Below are 16,288 nucleotides of genomic sequence, written 5' to 3' on the forward strand. Positions count from 1 at the left end.
GGATACCCTTGGAAATCTACTTATGGGAAACTGTCTTGCGTACATGCTGAATTCAAGATACACTCCTCACCAGTCAGTTTTTTAAAACTAAATATTTGAAAAGGCCTCACACTAGCATCTCTTTGAAATCTGTGCGATAGGGGTAATTTCTCAAGTCTTTTGGTGATAGCAATAAATAAGTATCATGATTATGTGATCTGTTGAAGATATAATAAAGTCAAAATAGAATCTGCTGTGTTCCCTGGGCAGGCTCAAGTGACATAGGATTGCCAACTGTCCTGACAATTCAATTTGTGGCACAGAGAGAGCTAGCTACCCTAAAGTGACATAGGAGGCCTTCAGTACTTTGCAAAGCAGCCAGGTTTATAGTAAAACCTGTTCTCTTCTGCCTCCCACAGATGTCAGGTGCTGGTGGGGTTTTTCAAAGCTGTAGGAGTTGGTGTTAAAAGACTATTGAGGTAACTAGGGCTGTTGAGGCCTGAAGACTCAATCAGACATCAATTTACTAGAAATCATATTTCCAGTATTTTCTTTATAACCACAAAGGCTGTCAGTTCAGTCTTTTAAAATAGAATTGTATCTACACTACAGACCCTAAGCAAGCATAGTCTTTTAGTGGAAACAGCCTACAACAACAAATGGAGTTTTTCTGTCAGTGTAAGTACATCACCACCTTGCATGAAGTAAGGTGCATCAGCAGAAGCACACTTTTATTGACTTAGTTGTGTGTACACTGGACGATTTGGTCAGCATAACTATGTAGATCAGGGTGTGTCTTCTTCACTCCCATGATTGATATAGCTCTGCCAATATAACTTTTAAGTGTAAGCCAAATCTTAGATTCTGACATAGTCACATCACTGAGAAACTGCAGCCTTAAGGACACGTCTGTTGTGCAGTGTAATAAATCAGAGTATGAGGAGGTAAACAAACCCATGGTAGCACCAGGGAAGAAGGAGGTTAATAACCTGCCTTGAATATGGGGCTGATGTTGGCCCTACCAAACAATACTTGCCAGCAATATAGAGACTTCCAGCTGGAGGTAATTAAAATAAGTGAAATAGATCATGAATTTAGTAGATGGGCTGAGAGTAGCCAAACCTTGAGATTAGATTTTGTGTTTCCTAAACTGGGATTTGTTTCTTAATAAATCTGAATCCCACAAAGGGGGTCAGTGTTGACCCTACTTGTGTTGCATAGATAGTTTCATAAAATAAGTAGGAAAGCCACCTGGTCATAGAAGAGTTGTTTGGAAAATGAAAGGGTGGGGATCTGCATTAAAGCTCTGAAAGGGCATGAAGAGGACATGGCCACCCAGGCTGAATGCACAAGAGATGATATCTTTCATAACCAGAGGAAGGGCAACTGGAAGGGACAGCAGAAACTAGGACCACACAGACTTCATGTATCCACTGAACGCATGAGACCCTTCTTAGCCCTAGGGATAGCGCACCCCCACACATCCTTCACCCTTACCGGGCCATTCTGGGCAGATATCCCATGATCCACAAACACACCCAAGAACCCCACAGTACACCCATCTTATATATTAAAACATTGGACTGAGTCAAGATTTACACTGACATGTACTGCTATAAAACTTGGTGAGTGTTCAAGTAGCAATAACCCTCAGCACCCTCTACATGTAGGATCTTCCATAGAATCATAGAATAATAGGACTGGAAGGGACCTCGAGAGGTCATCGAGTCCAGCCCCCCGCCCTCAAGGCAGGACCAAGCTCCGTCTACACCATCCCTGACAGATGTCTATCTAACCTGTTCTTAAATATCTCCAGAGAGGGAGATTCCACCACCTCCCTTGGCAATTTATTCCAATATTTGACCACCCTGACAGTTAAGAATTTTTTCCTAATGTCCAATCTAAACCTCCCCTGCTGCACTTTAAGCCCATTACTCCTTGTCCTGTCCTCAGTAACCAAGAGGAACAAATTTTCTCCTTCCGCCTTGTGACACCCTTTTAGATATTTGAAAACCGCTATCATGTCCCCCCTTAATCTTCTTTTTTCCAAACTAAACAAGCCCAGTTCATGAAGCCTGGCTTCATAGGTCATGTTCTCTAAACCTTTAATCATTCTTGTCGCTCTTCTCTGTACCCTTTCCAATTTCTCCACGTCTTTCTTGAAATGTGGCGCCCAGAACTGGACACCGCCCAGAACTGGACACCATATCAAAAACCTTACGAGTGTGTAGTTAGTGATGTCTTTTTCTGCCCTAATCAAGGTGAATCCCTTTTGGGGTTTTCGGTCTGGTAAGTCAGGCTCATTTTATTTATTAAGAACATATTTAAAGAAAATGATAAATCATTTATTTTTATTCTGTTGTTGCAGTAACACATTTTTAGACTAAGACCCATAGCTTTACCTCAGTTTAGCACCAATATGAATGGTTTATGTCAGGGATAGCCAACCCATTACAGACAAAGAGCTAAAATAATGATGGATACAGCACAAAGAGCTGAGGGAAAGAAGTTGTTGAGGAAAAAAAAAGCTGCCCCTTTAAGAGCCCTGTGTGGCCCAAGCAGGCTTCCGTCAGCCACAGCGTCAGATCTCACTGCCACAAGCCGCACCCAGACGAGACAAGGAAAAAATGTCAGAGCAGGGGAACGCAGAACGGCCATGGGTGCGGGAGCCGCAATTTTTCCTTTTCCCTTCACAAGCCGCAGGTTGGCCACCCCTGGTTTATGTGATCCATCCAGCAAATGTGCTTTCTCAGTATGTTTGGACATAGCCAGTACATCCTTTCCTCCAATTCAACAGTTTTGATTTTGTGAGGTGCTGTGTGCTCTCAAATCCAATTAATGACCGGAGACAAGCTATTGGTTTTGGCAAGAGACAGATTTAGAAATAGATACTTCAGACCCATGCCTAGAGGTTTGTCTCTTGGAATCACATTATTATGTTAGAATTTAGCTGAAGGGTCTGAACTGTCCCTTACTTCATAAGGTGTTATCTCTGTTGTGTGGAATCCAGCAAACACCTACCCAATAGAATATTTTGTGTGTGGTAGGAAAAGAGTACTACAGCCTAATCCCACTCATCCAAGCAAATTCACCTCAGGTACTGGAGTAAATACCAGAGGCCTGACTGCTACTATTCCTTCCTTTCTGAAATCCTGGCTGTTGCTCTTTCAGAGATAGCATGCAACCATGACCTAGGTATTGGGAGGTAAGGTGTAGGCCTTGCTACTACCACTTGAAGTGTGTAGGGGGACACGGCAGAAGTGGGGAGCATGTAGTTGAATCACAGTGCAGGTCCCAGTGTTGTGGTGTGCATAGGACATCTGGATTGCCTCAAATTGGCTCTAGTTTTAACTGAGGAATTAAACATGGTTTTAACTTTGAAAACATAGCATTTCCAGCGTGAAATCTCAAGCACATTACTGAAGTGGGCTAGTATAACTATTCCCTTTTTACATGCCAATGACACAAATATATAGCAAGGTTAAGTAATTTACCCAAAGGTCACACAATAATAGCCAGAGTTGATACAATGGGCCTTAGATCTGGTCCCTATTTGAGCTGGGATTAGAGCCAAGATTTATGATTTTTAGTCCTTTGTTTTAACAATTAGATACACTCTTCTTGAAGAAGGAAAAACCTTAGTGCCTATTTAGACAAAAATTTACAACAATTTAAAACATTTTCTCTGGTTTACAGGTAGATTGTTTATTTCAAATAATGTGCATAGTAAATTTTATAGGTAGTTTGTTTCTCAAAAACAAAAAGCTGTTTTGCTCCTAATTTTTATGTTTAAATTTGAAATACTTAACCATGAGATTTAACAGTATTTACTCCATTTTAAATCCTACCATTCTAAAACAACTTCAGATGAGCAAGCAAGATACTACTTACTTATCTGCTTGCACTGTAGTATTATCTAAGAGTTACTATGCGGCTACTTTATACTGCAGTTTTTCAGCTGCTAACACTGTTCCCAAAAGCAGTGTTGGCTATAAATTCCCAGCTTTGGGGAATACAAAATAGATACTGCACATTGCATTCTTGGGTGGTACTGCAGAGTCAGCCCAACTTGAACTTTTCTTGCAGCCTGAACTCCATCATCACAGTGGGATTTAACTGCCCGAATCCAGTGAGATGGGACTCATGTATTTTGGCAGCAATGTGAAGCTGTAACTTTGAACTTTCCTGTCCTACTGTGGTAGAGTTTAGAGTAACAAAGTGGGAGCTTAGGATTGTTGATTGTAGTTTTAAAGCATACATTTTCTGTAAAGGGACCTCTTCCTTTAAACATGGAATGTGTTAAAATTTATACATACTTCTGATGTAAACACTTGCATTTTCAGATAAACAGAGTTACAGCAAGTCTGGCAGAAACTAAGTAAACAATAAAGATTGTTCCAGCATCAATTTAGGAGTTAAATGTTTTTTCTCCAAAGTGAAGGGGGGTTTTAGCACTAACTTCCTAAAAGTTGGTTTGAGTTCAGTAAAATCCATTCTCAAGTTCAATATCAGTGCTTTGAAAATTAGCATAGGAATGTGCACAAAATAAGATAGAAGCTGATCATGGCCACATTCCCTCCAAAGCATGCCGTTTATGGCCTGGCACAGCCTACGTTTCCCTCCTGGACTTTAGATGCTCTGCCCAGCCTTGAACACCTTTCAGACTGAAATGATTTAGCCCTCTAGCTAGATCACATAACAGTTCTACCTCTTCCACAGCCTATAAAATCCAAGATCAACGAAAAGAAACATGATTACATTCACAAAGGGTCTTAGATTTGTGAATGTAAGGTGATACAGGTGCTACTGGCATTCCCAAAACCCAAACTCAACTGTTACCTAACGCAATAGGTGCGTAAATTCCTCTACATCTAAATTTTTGCTGTGAGACTCTCCCCTCTATAGGCCTTTCCCCAAGGGACCCCTGAATTCCCTCTGAGTGCTTTTCCTCCCCCACCCCTCCCTTCCCACCTTTCCCTCCTCCCCCACAGAGCAAATAAAAAAGCCTTCATTTGTGAAAAAACAAGACTGTTTATTGGGGGATATACAACGGGGGAGGGGCTGGGGAAAGAACCTGGAATGGTGAAGGGGGTCTCAGGGATACAGCTGGGAGTGGCACCTGCCTTGGGGTTGTTCAGGAGGCTTCAGCTGCCCAAGAAGTCCCACCATCCTATGTTCTAGGGCCCCAGCAGTCCCTGGAAGGACTAGAAGGGGAAGTCATGGAAGGGGGCAGGGAGTTGGCTTGTGGCTCACTCCATGCACAAGGGCATGTGCTCCATCACCGAGGTGAGGGAGGAGCACACAGCCTCGTACTAGCATGCCACCTGGTCCCAGGCAGCCTTCCGTTGCTCCTGGTCAGCAGCCTACTCTGGAACTCCTACTCAAGCCCCTGGACGAGGGACAGCAGGCAAGCCATCTGATCCCTCATTAGGTCCTCTTGGGTTCTCTTCCTCCTGCTGATCCCGTGGAATCGTACAGATGGCATAGGAGGTAGAGGATGAGCCAAGCTCACAGCTGGTCCCGCTGTGAAGAAATTACAAGGACAGTCATCCCAGAAGACACGGGGTATGAAGCCTTGCCCTAATCTCTGAGCCAACACCGAAGGTGTCAGTTCAGATAATGGTAATGTGGTTCGAGCAAGGCCATATGTTGCCTAAACAGTGGGTACTTTCCAGCAGGGGCACAGATGTTCCAGGGAGCATCGCTACACCCACAGACTGGGGAGAAGCAGGCATGGGAAGGTGCCAGCCAGGCCAGGAGCCTGCGGGTAGGAGGAGGGCAGCTCGGCTTCCTTCTGTGTCCCGCACATTCTGAGTCTGGCTCTGATGGCATCCCACAGAGAGAGAACTTCTATCCATGCCCACAGGAGGAGGGTAATGCTAAGGGAGGTATGTGTGAGCAGTAGGCACCGCTTAACGGAGAGAGTGCTACTGGATTCCCTTCCACTTCTTCCCCCGGCTGGGTCCCATACATGGGATCAGGCTCCTCTGCATCACCATGCTTGATCAGGAGTGAATTCTGCCTGAATGCGGGCATGACTCTATGCCATGTGCAGTACTGCCATGTCCCCAGCCTTTTTAGTGGTGGCTTGTCGTGGGAAGGTGTCCCACCACAGAGGCCAAAGTAAGGTAGGCCTCTCCAGGAACCTTGTGAGAAAAACCAAGAGGTTCCTGTGTAAGTGTCATGGGTCAGAGTGCACCAGACTGGTGCTCCATGTGCGCCTACGTGCACGGGCTGTGCGACACCCCTCCCCCAGACCGAATAGGCCAAGAAAGGAGCATGCAGCCTCTTGCAGCCAGTCACCTGACCCTGCATGTACATAGGTAAAATTATAGAACTCACCTGAAGTGCCTTTCCCAGGATCATCTGAGGCCTGCAAGACATCTGGTGGGTCGGGGGGGGGGGGGGAACTGACTCAAGGGTGAGGAGCAGGTCCTGGCTGGTGGGCATAGTTGCCTGGATGGCCTCCTCCTCGTCCACAATCCCGCCCTTGTGGAGACTGATGCTGGGTGTGTCCTGTCAACGATCATGGGGGGGAGAAGTGACCGGCCCCCTCGCAGGATGGCATCCCACTGGTCATAGTAGCAGCACATGTGCGGTGCCACCCTGGAGCATCTGCTCTGCTCTCTGGCTTTGTGCTAGGCCTGCTAGAGCTCCTTGACCTTCATCCGGACTGGTCCAGTGTCCACGTGTGGCCTTTGTCAGCCAAGCTGGCGGCGATCCAGCCATAGATGTAGGTATTCTACTTTCTGGTGCAGAGATCCTGGAGGTTGGTCCAGGCCGGAGCTCTCCTGCCTCCCTGGCCAATGGCCGCTGAGAGTGCTGCAGGAGTGCTGGCAGCCATGGGAAGGTCTGAGAGAGCATTGAGGTCTGCCATGGCTCCTGGTATGCTGCCGTGTGGCACGGGGTGGTAAAGGTCGCCACATAGCACAAGCCTTTCTCTTGCTGCCTGGAGTTTTAAGCTCTGTAGAAGAAGGGGAGCAGTGGAGATGGCAGGTGAAGACTTGGTTTGGAGAGATGACCAAATCCTGCTCTCTTTACTCAAATAATGAAATCACAATAGGATTACTCACATGTGTAAGATTTTGCCCAATATCTTTGGAAAGTATGTTGGAATGTTTTGAACCTTTCGCTTTTTTGAGGTGTCACTATGGGAATCTTATGTTCATTAATTAATTAATCAGTATTTGATCCCTGTGATTGTTTGAAAGTCCATGCTGCTAGTTGCAGCTTTGGTTTTCCCTGATGAAGCAGGGTACTTATGGGGTATGTGAGAGGGATATAATTGCATTATACCTCTGATTCCATTTATACCGCATAAAGGTCGGTAAACAGCCGGACATCTTCCTGAATAGACACAAGGTGGCCATTGACTTAATGCTTGTGTATCTTAGTGCTGTACTGGATTGTACCTTGACTTTCAATTAATGCCTTACAATTCCGCATTGAAAATAAAGACAAGAAATCACCTAATCAGCAAATTAGCTGGTTACCTGAGAAGCCAATGCATGGACACTAAGGACTGGTCTACACCTAAATGTAGGTCATGCTATCTATGTCACACAGTGCATTGAAAATTTTCACATCTTGAGTGACATGCTTAGGTTATTCAAAACACTACTGTAGACAGAGCTAGGTCAACAGAAGAATTCTTAAGTTTTTAAATGGGGTGATTTAAAAATATATAGACATTAAATCATAATAAGAGGAGATGCAAAATATATACCGTGCCTGAATAGAGAGGAAGATTTAGTATTCCTGTGTTCCGAACTAAATCAATAATTGTTATCCTAACTGGTTGAGATATTGAGAGAACATGATTTGCTTTTCTTTTGCATCACTTTAATGGATTTCTTTTTCCATTAGATAATACCTGCTCTTTTGTTTTAAAAGTTCCTCTGAATGAAAAGTCATTTTGTAAAGATTACATATATTCTAAGCAAAGAGAGAATGGTTGTAAAATACTCTTATCTGTTTCTGTGTTCTAATAGCAAAGAAATACATTTTATTGTTGTTAACTCTGCTCATAAAGGTTCAAGTCAAATGCATGCTCCCTAACTCTCATACCCATGGAATTTTTCAACATAAGTTACTTCTCTAAAAAGGTTAGGCTAAATAAAAGGTAAGATATAATGTGCTTACTAAGAATTTTGAATTTTTAAAAGTGTGTTTGTGCTTGTTTGCAAACATTTTCTCAATAAACGTCAATCTGTATATTATGTATAAGTATACTCGGTCATCTGAAGAAGTGGACTGTGCCTACGAAAGCTCATGATACCATCTACATGTTTTGTTAGTCTACAAAGTGCTACCAGACGATTTTTTGTTTTTTCAGTTTATCTGTACAGGCTAACTCGGCTACCCCCTGAAGCTTAGTATATTTTGTTAGACCTCATGTGTGTGAACTCATGCGCATGTTTCCAGTGTAATCCCTTTTCCACTAGATGGCACTTGCCTTGTGTATAAGGAGTGATCGGGTCCTTCTGTTGGAATAGTACTGACCTTGTCTGTGGCATCATCTGTTCACAGGCAATGGATTCATTGAGTTTTCTACATAGTGCCTCCAGCTTTCATGAGATCATGTATGTGTTGGGTATCACTATCTCAAAAGCCTTTCAACATTTGGGCTACGTCTACTCTGCAGGCTTCTTGTGCAAGAACTGTTTTGTGCAAGAGTTCTTGTGCAAAAAGTCTTACACAAGAGCACATCCACACTGCCATGTGCTTTTGCACAAGATATATGCTTTTGCGCAAGAGCGTCCATGGCAGTGTGGACTCTCTCTTGTGCAAGAAAGCTCTGATAGTCATTTTAGCCATATAGGTTTCTTACACAAGAAACCCCTGTTGCCCATCCACACTGCCTTCTTGCACAAGAGGGCTTATTCCTCACGGAGAGAGGAATAACTCTTGCACAAGAAGTCCTCTTTTCTGATGCTTTACTGTAAATTACTTGTGCAAGTACACACGTGCAGTGTAGATGCTCCGCAAGTTTTTGCGCAAGAACAAAAGTTCTTGCGCAAAAAGCCTGCAGTGTAGACATAGCCATATAGTATAGCTTGTACAGTTAGTTACATAGAACAAATACAGTGAGAACACCGGAATAGGAACCAGTGTAAAGGGATCATCAAGACAGGCAAAACCCCCATTTCATTAAAAGAACACCAAAATAGTTTCCTTTGTTACCATAGCCCTCATCAGACTTTCCAACCTTGATTTATCCATGAGACTTCAGACTGTGCTCATAATGCTCTCAGGCTAGGGGACTGCTCAGCTAACAGTCCTGGGAGCTCAGTTTTTCTCCATGTCCAGATAGCAACTTATATAGTTGGATGCACCTTCACTTTAGCAGTACTGTAACTCTTAAATAATAGTAGAAATCCATAAAATAGCAAAGCAGTTCTCACAATTCAGAAGTCAATGCTACAGGTTTGTGACACGGTGGATGTACACAGTGGATGTACATTGTCAGAAGTGGGGTTAAAACTGCTGGGTGTTGCTGCCAGAGAATGAGAGATTTAAAGAAATGAGTCAGGCAACTGCCAATGTGAAGTAGTCAACTTGAGAAGATAACAGCAAGAAGATCAGTGCAAACCAATTACAAATTGCCCTTTGGTTCTGGTGGATTTGATTTTAGTTCTTGTCATGCTGAGTGTCCTTAAATATAAAATCAAGGTATTGTGACCAAAGGGGTTCTTCTCTTTGTGAATCCCTAAGGAAAGTAAATAAAGGGTTTCTATGACCCCTTCACATATTGGCATAAAGAAGCTTTGCTTCTCCTTTCAACAACAACAAAATGTCTGCAAAAAAAGGGTGAGATTCAAGAGAACTGTTTATCTGATATTGATCATTATCTTACCACCTTTTCTCTTTTCATATTATACCAATGTAGTTTTCTTTGCTATTTTGTATATGCTTTATTTACTGTATTCCGGATGAGAGTGATGTCAGTGTCATACACTATTGTATACCAGAGGCATTGTTTAGTAATTATTTTATACTTTGCAATCTGTAAACTAGCAACAAGTATTTTGTTGCCCCCAGTGAATCTTTCGTATACAATTACTTGTTTGGACTTGTTTATCTAGTCCACAAGGACAAGAGCAGAACATATATTTCCTTTCATATTGCCAGTTGTAAGAAATTTAGAAAGCTAAGAACATATGAACGGCTATACTGGGTCAGACCAAAGGTCCATCCAGCCCAGCATCCTGTCTGCCAACAGTGGCCAACATCAGGTGCCCCAGAGAGGCTGGACCTAAGACAATGATCAAGCGATTTGTCTCCTACCATCCTTCTCCAGCCTCTGACAAACAGAGGCCAGGGACACCAATTCTATCCCCTGGCTAATAGCCTTTTATGGACCTAACCTCCATGAAATTATCTATAAAGGTAACTGGGATTGAGATGCCACACAAGAAGTTAAATAGCTGCTTTTATGTGCTTTGCTGATCTGAGGCTTAAGTGAGCACTGCCCCTTCTAGTTACAGTCTTGTAGGAGTTAGGTTCCTGAAGAAGCAGTTAATTGCCATTGGATGAGTAAGAAAAGCATCTTTCTTTATGGTCATGATGTGTATACAACGATTATAATGAAAAGTTTTTTGTTGTTCCAATAAATTAAACAATATAAAGTTGCATTATCTACATGAGGATAAGTTTTACTGACTTGTTTCATAATAGCAGTATAATCATGATACTGTACATTTTAATTGAAACACATTGGAACATTTTCTTGAAGGGAAACATCCTGACTTTGCATTTGCAAGGGAACAAGAAAAGAGCTCAACAAAGAATAGGGAATTCTAGCAATTATATAGATATAAGACTAGGCCCTTTTATACTATTTTATTCTCCTTATACAAATTGGAGAAAGAAGGAAGGAAGGAAACTTAATATGACAGGGTAATCACTGCTGCCATTAAATAACTGAAGGCTAGTTAAACTGATTGATTTTTCCATAAACTTCTATAAAATTATCAACTCCATAGTTGATCCATTTTTAGCCAATGCATTTAAGCTACTACTAGCTCTCATCTATTACTACATGCATGTTACACTCACAAATATTCTGATTACAAAAAGTAATCTATAGTAACTCCTATCATCCTTCCATTGACCTATTTCCCACTGATAATGAATGGTCAATTAGTTACCAAGATCCTGTTATCTCATCAAACCATCCCCTTCATAAACCCATCTAGTTTAATCTTGAAACCAGATAGATCTTTTGCCCCCACTACTTCCCTTGGAAGGCCGTTCCAGAACTTCACTCCTCTAATGGTTAGAAACCTTCGTCTAATCTCAAGTCTAAACTTCCTACTAGCCAGCTTCTATCCATTTGTTCTTGTGTCCACATTGGTATTAAACTTAAATAATTCCTCTCCCTCCCTGGTATTTATCCCTCTAATATATTTAAAAAGTGCGATCATGTCCCCCCTCAGCCTTCTTTTGGTTAAGGTAAACAAGCCAAGCTCCTTGAGTCTCCTTTCATAAGACAGGTTTTCCATTCCTCGGATCATCCTAGTGGCCCTTCTTTGTACCTGTTCCAGTTTGAATTCATCCTTCTTAAACATGGGAGACCAGAACTGCACACAGTATTCCAAATGGGGTCTCACCAATGCCTTGTATAATGGCACTAATACCTCCTTATCCCTACTGGAAATACCTCGCCTAATACATCCCAAGATCATATTAGCCTTTTCACGGCCATGTCACAATGGCGGCTCATAGTCATTCTATAATCAACCAGGACTCCGAGGTCCTTCTCCTCCTCCGTTACTTCCAACTGATGTGTCCCCAGCTTATAACTAAAATTCTTGTTATTAATCCCTAAATGCATAACCTTACACTTCTCACTATTAAATTTCATCCTATTGCTATCACTCCAATTTACAAGATCATCCAGATCTTCCTGTATGATATCCTGATCCTTTTCTGAATTGGCAATAGCTCCCAACTTTGTGTCATCAGCAAATTTTATTAGAACACTTCCACTTTTGGTGCCAAGATCAGCAATAAAAAGATTAAATAAAATTGGCCCCAAAACTGATCCCTGAGGAACTCCGCTAGTAACCTTCCTCCAACCTGACAGTTCACCTTTCAATATAACCCGCTGTAGTCTCCCCTTTAACCAGTTGCTTATCCACCTCTCAACTTTCATATTAATCCCTATCTTTTCCAATTTAACCAATAATTCCCCATGTGGTACTGTATCAAATGCTTTACTAAAGTCGAGGTAGATTAGATCCACTGCATTTCCTTTATCTAAAAAATCTGTTACTTTCTCAAAAAAGGAGATCAGGTTGGTTTGGCACGATCTACCTTTTGTAAAACCATGTTGTAATTTGTCCCAATTGCCATTTGCCTCAATGTCTCTAACTACTTTCTCCTTTAAAATTTTTTCCAGGATCTTACATACTACAGATGTCAAACTAACAGGCCTATAGTTACCCGGGTCGCTTTTTTTCCCTTTCTTAAAAATTGGAACTATATTAGCAATTCTCCAATCAAGTGGTACAACCCCTGAGTTTAGAGATTTATTAAAAAATTTTGTGTTCATGTGCCAGTTCCTTTAATATTCTTGGATGAAGAACATCTGGGCCCCCCGATTTACTCCCATTAAGCTGTTCAAGTTTGGCTTTCACCTTGGATATGGTAATATCTAGCTCCTTATCCTCAGTCCCATTTGTTAACTTGCCATTATCCCTAAGATCTTCATTAGCCTCATTAAAGACGGAAGCAAAATATTTGTTCAAATATTGGGCCATTCCTAGGTTATCCTTAACCTCCACTCCATCCTTAGTAATTAATGGTCCTACTTCTTCTTTTTTTGTTTTTTTCCTATTTATATGGCTATAGAATCATAGAATCATAGAATAATAGGACTGGAAGGGACCTCGAGAGGTCATCGAGTCCAGCCCCCCGCCCTCAAGGCAGGATCAAGCTCCGTCTACACCATCCCTGACAGATGTCTATCTAACCTGTTCTTAAATATCTCCAGAGAGGGAGATTCCACCACCTCCCTTGGCAATTTATTCCAATATTTGACCACCCTGACAGTTAGGAATTTTTTCCTAATGTCCAATCTAAACCTCCCCTGCTGCACTTTAAGCCCATTACTCCTTGTCCTGTCCTCAGAAACCAAGAGGAACAAATTTTCTCCTTCCTCCTTGTGACACCCTTTTAGATATTTGAAAACCGCTATCATGTCCCCCCTTAATCTTCTTTTTTCCAAACTAAACAAGCCCAGTTCATGAAGCCTGGCTTCATAGGTCATGTTCTCTAAACCTTTAATCATTCTTGTCGCTCTTCTCTGTACCCTTTCCAATTTCTCCACATCTTTCTTGAAATGTGGCGCCCAGAACTGGACACAGTACTCCAGCTGAGGCCTAACTAGTGCAGAGTAGAGCGGCAGAATGACTTCACGAGTCTTGCTTACAACACACCTGTTGATACAACCTAGAATCATATTTGCTTTTTTTGCAACAGCATCACACTGTTGGCTCATATTCAACTTGTGGTCCACTATGACCCCTAGATCCCTTTCCGCCATGCTCCTTCCTAGACAGTCGCTTCCCATCTTGTATGTATGGAACTGATTGTTCCTTCCTAAGTGGAGCACTTTGCATTTCTCCTTATTAAACCTCATCCTGTTTACCTCTGACCATTTCTCTAACTTGCTAAGGTCATTTTGAATTATGTCCCTATCCTCCAAAGAAGTTGCAACCCCACCCAGTTTGGTATCATCTGCAAACTTAATAAGCGTACTCTCTATCCCAATATCTACATCATTGATGAAGATATTGAACAGTACGGGTCCCAAAACAGACCCTTGAGGAACTCCACTTGTTATCCCTTTCCAGCAGGATTTAGAACCGTTAACAACAACTCTCTGACTACGGTTATCCAGCCAATTATGCACCCACCTTATCGTGGCCCTATCTAAGTTATATTTGCCTAGTTTATCAATAAGAATATCATGCGAGACCGTATCAAATGGCTATAAATGGCTATAAAACCTTTTACTATTGGTTTTAATTCCCTTTGCAAGGTCCAACTCTACCTGACTTTTAGCCTGTCTCACTTTATCCCTACATGCTCTAATCTCAATAAAGTAGCTTTCTTTACTGATCCTTCCCATTTTCCACTCCTTACATGCTTTCTGCTTTTTCTTAATCACCTCTCTGAGATGCTTGCTCATCCAGCTTGGTCTAACACACCTGCCTATAAATTTTTTCCCTTTTCTAGGGATACAGGCTTCTGACAGCTTCTGTAACTTTAACTTAAAATAATTCCAGGCCTCCTCCACTTTAAGATCCATAATTTCTTTAGTCCAATCAACTTCCCTAACGAATTTCCTTAATTTACTAAAGTTAGCCCTTTTGAAATCAAAAACCCTAGTGTGACAGCCTGTCACTGGTCGGGGGGCGGGGCGGCCGGAGCCCCGATCCCCCGGAGACTGACGCCGGGGAACCGGCTCTCCGGCGTTCCCCCAGCGCGGGCGGGAGGTGGCGGCGGGCGGGGGTACTTCCCCCGCGCCTGTGCCGGTTGCACCGCTTTAGCTCCTTCCCCGCGTCCCCGGACGGCGGGGGCGGGGAGGAGCAGATCAGCTGGGCGGCGGGGTGCTGCGCGGCGGCGTGCCCGGAAGGGGCGGGGCCCCAGGGAGCGGCCGCCGCGGCGGGCCGGCTCAAAAGGGCCGGCCGCCGGCGGAGAAGGAGGCAGGCTCCTGGCAGGAGCACCGGATTGGATCTAGAGGCAGGACGGAGCCCGGGCGGCATACCCCGCGGCTGCCGGCCCGGCGCTGGTCCCGAGGCCTTCGGGACAGCCACTGCCCCTGGCGGTCCCTCAGCCCCACGGCAGACGCGGGGCACACCCCACCACGTCGCACACAGCGGGAGCAGGACGGCCGGAGACGGAACGGCACCCCAGAGCGCTCCCCAGAGACGGCTTCCGGAGGTGAGCCACCGCAGGACCCCGAACCAGGGTAGGTGCAAAGCAGGCGGACGCGATTGGCGGGCACCGCCCGGAGGGAGGAAGGAGTCCGGGGCGGGGCGCTTTTGGCGACCTTGGGTGGACGAGTTGAGGAGGGATTAACCCCCCTCGTCCACCGCGTCGGGGCGCAAGCGAGCCCCGTCGCTTAGGGCCCCGGACTGGGACCCGGAGAGAGGGTGGGGCCGGGTCCCCCTCCCTCCACGAAGGAAACATCCCCCTACCCACGACCTTAGTGGAAGAACGCCACCAGGCGGAACTCCAGCGAGTGAAAACTCTAAACCTGGGGCCTGCCGCCCCGTCCCGCAGAGGCGGATAACTATTGCCGGGTTCGCTGACCCCCCCTTCCTACTGGGAGGAGGTGATCGCACCCATTGTCGGGGGTTCCCCCATTGGGGCCCCAGGGACTGAACAAGCCCTAGGAGGGGGCATGAGGGTTCGCTGATCCCCCCTCTCGGACCAAGAGGGGGTGATCGCACCCCGAAACCCCCACACGTGGTGGAGAATGTGGGTAGTGACCCACCGGGCGTCTGACGGGTAGGATAAGTTGTGCTCTGCACCTAGGGAGCAGCCTCCACGATCTGCCACGATGGATGCCCAGCAGTTATTAGATTGGGTAAGGGACACCCAACGCCAGCAACAACAGCAACAATCCCAATTAATGCAGCAGCTGGCTAGTCAGTTTCAGGACCAGCAGAGACTACTAGTCCAGGAACTGTCAGTCCAACACGAGAAATGGATGCAGGGGTCCCACCCGGCCACCTCGACGGGGGGACCCGTATGGCGGGGCGAGGACGGCAACCCGGAACTGGGCTCGCTGCCTCTTCGCCTGACCAAGATGGGGCCCGGGGACGACCCAGAGGCCTATTTGACTACGTTTGAGCGGGTAGCAACGGCGGCAAGGTGGCCGGAGGCCCACTGGGCGACCCTGCTGGCCCCCTACCTGCCTGGGCCGGCCCAGATGGCCTACCGGAGCCTGGCGGCCCGAGAAGCCTTGCAGTATGCCCGGGTGAAGGAAGCAATCCTAGACCAGCTAGGAATCAATAACGACACCTACCGCCAGTGCTTCCGCAACGAGCGGTTCAAGGCAGGAGAACGGCCCCGGGTCTTCGCGCAACGTCTGCACGAGTGGGCTTGGCGATGGCTGGAGCCGGAGCAGTGGTCCGGCGCCGAAGTTGCAGAAGTGGTGACGTTGGAACAGTATATCCACCTCCTTCCACCGGGCACCCAGAAGTGGGTTCGTAGGCACCAGCCGGGGACGCTGGCCGCAGCCATCGCCCTAACGGAGGCCCATCTTGATGCGGAGGGCAGCGAGGTAGGGACG

The sequence above is a fragment of the Pelodiscus sinensis genome, chromosome 6, assembly GCF_052426305.1.
Source record: "Pelodiscus sinensis isolate ZL-2025 chromosome 6, ASM5242630v1, whole genome shotgun sequence".
NCBI lineage: Eukaryota > Metazoa > Chordata > Testudines > Trionychidae > Pelodiscus > Pelodiscus sinensis.